Source organism: Etheostoma spectabile, unplaced genomic scaffold (assembly GCF_008692095.1).
Source record: "Etheostoma spectabile isolate EspeVRDwgs_2016 unplaced genomic scaffold, UIUC_Espe_1.0 scaffold00007610, whole genome shotgun sequence".
Lineage (NCBI taxonomy): Eukaryota > Metazoa > Chordata > Actinopteri > Perciformes > Percidae > Etheostoma > Etheostoma spectabile.
In genome coordinates this window covers 2,589-10,878 of record NW_022603506.1, presented here as the reverse complement: position 1 = coordinate 10,878, position 8,290 = coordinate 2,589, and the positions used below count along the sequence as shown (strand labels likewise).

The following is an 8,290-nucleotide window of genomic DNA, read 5'->3' as shown; positions in this document are numbered from 1 at the left end:
AGAACATTCATTATTATTTAAACAAACTACAAAAAGTCTGATAAATATTTTCTAAATCTGAAATAAAAAGCACAACATCATCAGCGTAGAGAGAAATAAAATGAGTGTGATCTGGAGTTCAATCTCTGAAATATTTACATTACAAGTAAAGAGAAGCCAAAGGTCGATTTTTTTTGCCGTTTTATTTCATCAGGTGGAAGCATAGACCGTTATGGTCTATGGGTGGAAAGTACTAATTGCTAATGGGGGTGTTTTCAGAGCTCCCCTGTTGCTCAAGTAACAGTATTTCTTCAGAACACCCCCCTTGTTTTCACTTTTTTTGGATTAGCCCAACCCACTGGGGACAGATTGAAGAAAGAACTAGAAAGCCTTGTTTTAGTGGTTTGCTGAATATTTATTTAATTGTGAGTGTTTAATTTCCAGTCAGTCCTCCTCTACCATGTCGAAGACATCGCCAGTGTGGCAGCATTTACAAAAATAGATAACAGGAAAAAGTTGAATGCAAAGTTTACAAGCAACAGTTTTCATATCGCAGCTGGACTACAAACATGGCGTATCACCTTAAAACTGTAAGCTAACCTGTCTGCGTTAGGGTGCCCTGTCTGTTGAAGTAGGCTATATGAACATATTAGAATGACATATTTCATAGTCTAAATGGCTTTATAACAACCGGCGCACCCACCCGCAACTACGGTATAGTCTCTTCGTGTCTTTGTGTCTCCGTGTCTCCGTGCGAGGACACAGAGGCTGATTCAGCGCTGTCAGAGCCGACAGTCAAGAGTCATTTCACTACAACATAATTAGGTCAAAAATGATTTAATAAACTGCAAATAGCCTACAAGGACAAGAACTGCAGGACAGTACAGTTAATTAATCTTGCATTTTTTCTGCTCCTCCACACGCCGCGCCCCCCTCCCCCCGCCCGGTCGATTTTTAGTCAAAATTTTCACAACTTCAGTTGACCAAGATTTTCTTTGGTTGATTACAGCTCTAATGTCTTTTAACAACTTTTTGCCGTCATCGTGAAGCGTGTATAAAGCGGTTATTGAAATATCATGCACTGATGATTCTGCCATTTTTATAGCTAGAACAGTAGGTTTTTCCATTTATATCATGGTTCTGTTGTGGAAAATGTTGTTTCACTAGGTTTATATGGGTTATACCACTGGACATCAAAATAACGCCCCACAGCCGTCAGTCTCCATAGGATAAGATGGGCCCTTAACGGCCCCCCAGCCCGTCAGTCTCCATAGGATGACATGGGCCCTTAACGCCCCCCGAGCCCGTCAGTCTCCATAGGATAACAGGGGCCCTCAACGCCCCCCCAGCCCGTCAATCTCCATAGGATAACAGGGGCCCTCAACGCCCCCCCAGCCCGTCAATCTCCATAGGATAACATGGGCCCTTAACCCGCCCCAGCCCGTCAGTCTCCATAGGATAACATGGGAAAACTTGAACCTGTAGTCCTGGTGGGCACAATTTATTTGTTTAGCTGCTTTTCCATGTCTCACCTCCATAAATTATTGTATAAACACAGATATTTGTACATTTACCAGTTCCACATACATAGTTCCAGCCAGATCGGGGACAGTGGAAACAGCTGTTTCCCCCGCCCCGACAGCGACATATGCCATTACAGCCTGTTTTACTTCTCATGTAAAGAAGCTTTCAATATGAAGGTCTGGGATTGTGGCGAACACTAACTGGTCTACTGAATAAGCATGTAGTCAAACCTTTAAATTAAAAACACTCAGTAATCAAAAAAATGTAACAGCTACTGAAGTTTCCTTTTGACTTTCAAAGCTTGTTTATTGACTGTAACTCTGTGATAAAAGGAACTAACAAGGAGATATTTGGCTGATAGAAGGAGGTTAACATGCTCTATGGTCTGATACAAGGAGGTTAACATGCTCTATGGTCTGATAGGAGGAGGTTAACTTGCTCTATGGTCTGATAAGAGGAGGTTAACATGCTCTATGGTCTGATAGGAGGAGGTTAACATGCTCTATGGCCGAGAGGAGGAGGTTAACATGCTCTATGGTCTGATAGGAGGAGGTTAACATGGTCTATGGTCTGATAGGAGGAGGTTAAATGCTCTATGGTCTGATAGGAGGAGGGTAACATGCTCTATGGTCCGAAAGGAGGAGGGTAACTTGCTCTATGGTCCGATAGGAGGAGGTTAACATGCTCTATGGTCCGAGAGGAGGAGGTTAACATGCTCTATGGTCTGATAGGAGGAGGTTAACATGGTCTATGGTCTGATAGGAGGAGGTTAACATGCTCTATGGTCTGATAGGAGGAGGGTAACATGCTCTATGGTCCGAAAGGAGGAGGGTAACATGCTCTGGTCCGATAGGAGGAGGTTAACATGCTCTATGGTCCGAGAGGAGGAGGTTAACATGCTCTATGGTCTGATAGGAGGAGGTTAACATGGTCTATGGTCTGATAGGAGGAGGTTAACATGCTCTATGGTCTGATAGGAGGAGGGTAACATGCTCTATGGTCTGATAGGAGGAGGTTAACATGCTCTGTGGTCTGATAGGAGGAGGTTAACATGCTCTATGGTCTGATAGGAGGAGGGTAACATGCTCTATGGGCTGATAGGAGGAGGTTAACATGCTCTATGGTCTGATAGGAGGAGGGTAACATGCTCTATGGTCCGAAAGGAGGAGGGTAACATGCTCTATGGTCGATAGGAGGAGGTTAACATGCTCTATGGTCTGATAGGAGGAGGGTAACATGCTCTATGGTCCGAAAGGAGGAGGGTAACATGCTCTATGGTCCGATAGGAGGAGGTTAACATGCTCTATGGTCCGAGAGGAGGAGGTTAACATGCTCTATGGTCTGATAGGAGGAGGGTAACATGCTCTATGGTCTGATAGGAGGAGGGTAACATGCTCTATGGTCTGATAGGAGGAGGTTAACATGCTCTATGGTCTGATAGGAGGAGGTTAACATGCTATGGTCTGATAGGAGGAGGGTAACATGCTCTATGGTCTGATAGGAGGAGGTTAACATGCTCTATATTCCGATAGGAGGAGGTTAACATGCTCTATGGTCCGATAGGAGGAGGTTAACATGCTCTATGGTCTGATAGGAGGAGGTTAACATGCTCTATGGTCTGATAGGAGGAGGTTAACATGCTCTATGGTCTGATAGGAGGAGGATAACATGCTCTATGGTCTGATAGGAGGAGGTTAACATGCTCTATGTGTTTACCTAAGGAAGTCTGTATATTATCATTGCACTTAGAGAAAACTGGAATGTTTCCATCATCCCAGCTCTCCTCTAATTTGGAATATTAGAAAAGGAGAAACTGTACAAATGTTTAGCTGGAAATGATGATGTGGAAAAGCAACTGCATATGTCGGTGAACAAGGACGAGATGGTGGTTTTAAAAGATGAAATGGAAATGAGTTAGTCCAGTTCAAGAATCTGTTGGAGAGCTTTCCAGTGGTGAGAGGCATCAGATTTTAAAGAGACCAGAGGCAGAGTTAGATTAGTGAATGCTTCATTGAATATGAAGTGAGGACCGGGAATTGGATGTGATGGACTTTGGCTGCAGCAGGGGACATAAGTAAGGTGGGGGTCACCCAGAAGGGTCTTGTAAATGAAAGTGAACAAATGAATCAAGGCCTCAAACTGGTTAGTTGTTCACATCAAAACACTTTCATTTGTCCAAAAGACTATCGTTATATATAGAGACAACTCTTATGATGGGTGTATAAGTATCAAGTATGAAAGGACAGCTTGTTCAGGGACATGTTCTGTATGAATTGGGTCCCAGATGACATCATGTTTATGACAGCATCAGAGTTTCTGCCTCAGAAAACATTTGTTGTTTTGCAGATTTGGATCTTCAGAGTCCTGAGATGTTTCCATGTGATGTGTGGATGTTGATGTTCTATATACGGTGAATTTGGTTAGTGTCTGGACATCAGTGGAGCTGACTCTGCTGTTGTTGGGATTTGAATGTTCTGATTGGGCTTCTTCACTGGAACTCTTCTCTTCATTTGAGGAAACTTTCAGCTTGTTGAGGGGGACTGTGTGTGTGTGTGTGTGTGTGTGTGGTGTGTGTGTGTGTTCAGTGAACTGTATCAGTCTCTGCAGTAGCTTCCAGCTGCAGCAGTCAGTTCAGTTTCTGTTCAGTCTGACTGAGGGAGGTTTTTGTACGACGCTTTTTCACTGTGTGAACACATCCTGACTGTTGATCCAATGATAACTCTGACAGTAATAAACTGCTGCATCTTCAGCCTCAACTCCACTGATGGTCAGATGAAGTCAGACTTTGATCCACTGCCTGAAAAACGATCTGAAATCCCTGATGCTCGCTCATTAACAAAGTAAATGAGTGGTTTAGGAGCTTCTCCATCTCTCTGTTGGTACCAGTGCAAAAGGAGTTTCCCACTTGTACTCCAATGGGACGGCGCTACATAAACATCTTGACTGAGCCTACAGCTGATGGAGACGGAGGCTCCCCGAGCAGAGCTCACTGCTCCAGGCTGAGTCACTGTGACCTGACCTCTGGACTCTGAGGACACAGAGACAAAAACATAAAGCAGCATCACGGTTTAGTCGGCTTCATTTCAGAGGGACGGATGTTCATAGAGGAGAGGAGTTTGATTCTCTGGACTTTACCTGAGAAGCAGCAGCAGAGGAGAGTCCAGATGAGGACGGAGGTCCGAGTCATGTTTCTGATGAGGAGGATTTCTGTGTCTTCTGTTGTCATGGAGGACAGCTGTCAGTCCTCCAGTGTTCAACTCTCAGGACTATAAAGTCTCCCAGAGCACTGGAGCATGGTGCTGCTGATGCAAAGTGGCTCTCTATGGAAATGCTCCGCCTGACTCCAACAGGGACTTGGATTACTCTGAGGATGCTGTTTCTCTACGGATCAATCCCTTTATCACAGGATTGATCCAGAATGTGTCAGGGAGCATTTTAATGTGGACCGGACTCTAATTGTGGATATATACTTTCTAAAACCTTTTCTGTCTGCTTTCATTTATTGTTGGAGGGATCAATTTCACTTTCAGACACATTCAACAATAAATCTCTAAAAATGTGATTCCTTCTGAACAGATGTGGCGGTGCTTAATACATATACAGTGAAATAGTAAATGAATAATACCAACAGGAAGTGTGTGTTGTTGAGTGTTGTGTTCAAAGTCAGAGAGCCGTGTCTCTCTACAGTGAGAGGTTTTGTGCGACGGCTCAATCAGTTTGTATCACTGTGGTACACGTTCGGTGGAGGAACCAGACTGGATGTAACTGAGTACATTTAAGTCTTTAATGACCCAGATTTATATATCTTCTATTTGAATTTCAGCTGTAGAGCGTAAGTAAGTTCAATTTTTTGTATTTATTAATTCATGAGCAATGTTTTAGTCTTCTGCAGACATCTAACTCTCTAAAAGCTGAAATATCTGACTTTACACAATTTTACATGATTTTTTAACATTGTTCTACCTACAATCAAAATCCAGTTGTTTTATAGAAAATGAAATGATGAATAAAAAGGTTGTGCGTGTCTGATTTGCAGGAGAAACCTTGTAATCAGGTTTTAGACGACAGAAACTTGAGGACTTGTAGTTTAGGTGTTGTCAGAGAGAAGTCAAATTATCAAATATTTCTGCACAAATGCTGAAAGATATATCAGTTAGTATTTCTGTTTTTTATTTCTCCTCCTTTATCATTGAGACTAACTCAGAGCAGCTTCAATAAAGTTTTTTTTTTTTTCACACACACTTAAGTTTTACTTAAAGACGTTTGGTAGTGTTAGTTTTTAATTATCCACCCAATTAATAACTGTTATGATGATTTAATGATGTTTTATCAAGTAGTATTGAACAGTGTGAAGATAAAGATTGGGATTTGGAAACGCTCAAATTATTAATTATCTTTATTGTGAAGCTGTTCTAAAATCTTTTTTAACAGTTTGCCAATGAATGAAATCCACATGAAGAACATGTGATCGTTGGCACTTCGTTTCCTCTATTTATTATTTTCACTAATAATTGGAATAATTTAAAGTAATGTTTACGAGACATTTTTAAAAAATTTGCCAAATCTGCTTTTTATGTCCAGGGCAGTTTGATGTATTTGGTCATATGAGGACTCTTTCTGTGCTGATATGCATGAGAGGTTTCTTAAAGGGAAGTGAAACGTGCGTGTGAGTGAGTGACTGGTGGAGCAGAAAAACCATGTGACAGAAACTCCTTAAGGAAAGATAAGCCCCCCCCCCCCCCCCCCCCACAGTAAAGGGGTATGAGTTGTGGTGTGTGATTGACAGCTGTGTGCTTCCTGTCCTCTAAGCGCTGCTTCTCTAACCGTTAACTATTTTGAGGTTTGATGCAAATCTTTTTAACCCTTCCACCTCTGCTGCTATAGGTGATGTATGCCCCACCCTGACGGTGCTGCCCCCTCCAGAGAAGAGCTGCAGCAGGGGAAGGCCACGCTCATGTGCTGGCCACAAGCTTCCCCTCAGACTGGAGTCTGGCCTGGAAGGGACGGCAGCAGCAGCAGCAGCTGGGAGGAGAGCAGGAGCCCGGGGTGCTGGAGGACGGCCAACAGCTGGAGCAGCACCCTGAGGCTCCCTGCAGACCAGTGGGGGAAGGTGGGCTCTGTGACCTGTGAGGCCCACCCAGGGCTCCCAGACTCGCTCGCACTCAAGACATGAGGAGAGACCAGTGTTCCCAGTCCTGAGCTGACTCCCTGGCAGGGACTCTGCTACTTGGTTTTACTCTGACACTGCTCTCACTCTGCACTCTGCAACTAGCTGGCTTTATTTCTCCTCGTCAATAGACAATTTACCAGCTGGCTGCAATGTCTCAATATTATTTCAGTGTTTCCACATAATAAAGACGTATTCATCAAATCAGCTGTTTCCTGTTTATTATTACCAAAGTGTCTTATTACATCTTTTCTTATGGTGTCACTGACTTTATGAAATCCTGAAGACAAACTGATCCAACAAATATGTTTTAGTGTCTCCATGGTGACTGTAGAAAGACAGTATAGGATTATATAAAACAATGTCTATAATGATAAACCTTTGAAACAAAACTCATGGTGGGAACATTTAATAATAAATCATCTCTTATACTGAAGTGTGTTCATAGTAAGGACGGAATGTTGTATGGCTTTAAGTGTCTAAAGAACATTCATTATAATTTACACAAACTACAAAAAGTCTGAAAAATATTTTCTAAATCTGAAATAAAAAGCATGACATCATCAGCGTAGAGAGAAATAAAATGAGTGTGATCTGCAGTTTAATCTCTGAAATATTTACATTACAATAAAGAGAAGCCAAAAGAAAATAACTCCAAATGATAAAATATGTTATAGACATGATTACTAACTTTACAACATGAAACAAATGACATTTTGCAATATTTAAACAGTGAGTATGTTTGAGTTTCTATGAAGAGTGCTAGATATAAAATAAATAATATTTACAGTTTTAGTGTTGTGTTAATTTGAATTCCTATGAAATATATCTTAGTTTCTAATTTCTATGGTATATTGTAAATATTGTGATGTCACCATGGTGATGTAGTTGACCGCGGAGCTTTTCTTGGGAACACTCCCGTTTGAATCAGGTGGTGTTTATGTCAGGACGACATGAGGACATAATGTCCATCATCATAGCTGCACTCAGACATGTTTGTTACGTCCCCTTCGATGGTCCCGGGGACAGAGCAAATAGGAAATGAGTGAGAGATATTGTAGAAGTGATTATTAAAGCGATGATTTTAATTACGTACAAGTTCAGAGTCTTACATTTTGAACAGAAACTCCAAGCTCAACCAGCAAGAGATCAGAGATTATTTTTTTTTTCTGTCGGTGTTCTCCTTTTACTGACTTCCTCGAATGCTGATTGGCCGACTGAGGGAACCAATCCTGCTTCACCTGCTGCACAGGTGGAAAGCCATCAGCGTTCTCACTGGAGAGAAACCAGAGTGGGAAGAGGAAGAAACAACCAAAGGGAAACACATGACGACAGGCAACTTCTACTCTGCCTGGAACGTAACAATGTCTAAGAGCTTTAAATCATTGAGCAGTGGCCTTTCCTCCATGCCAATGCTCAAGATCTATACTGAGGTGTACAGTAGATACTGTTATGTGGGTCCATCAAACAAATCTATCTTTTAAATGCAAGACTTGTTTTATCCCAATTAAAAAACACATTACAATATCTAACAGCATATAGAGGAAATGAAATATGAAAAGTACAGTATTCAAACTAACAAGTGTAACAAGTGTACACACAGCACTTTAATCAAGTATC

General features: G+C 41.9%; 2 pseudogenes; one reads left to right on the top strand and one right to left on the bottom strand.

Moving 5' to 3' along the window:
- Window positions 1–4,794, bottom strand: part of LOC116678515 (immunoglobulin lambda-1 light chain-like) — a 30,274-nt pseudogene extending 25,480 nt beyond the window's left edge.
- Window positions 4,795–6,264: 1,470 nt separating this feature from the next.
- LOC116678517 (Ig lambda-3 chain C region-like) lies at window positions 6,265–6,761 on the top strand (annotated as a pseudogene).
- Window positions 6,762–8,290: the final 1,529 nt, after the last annotated feature.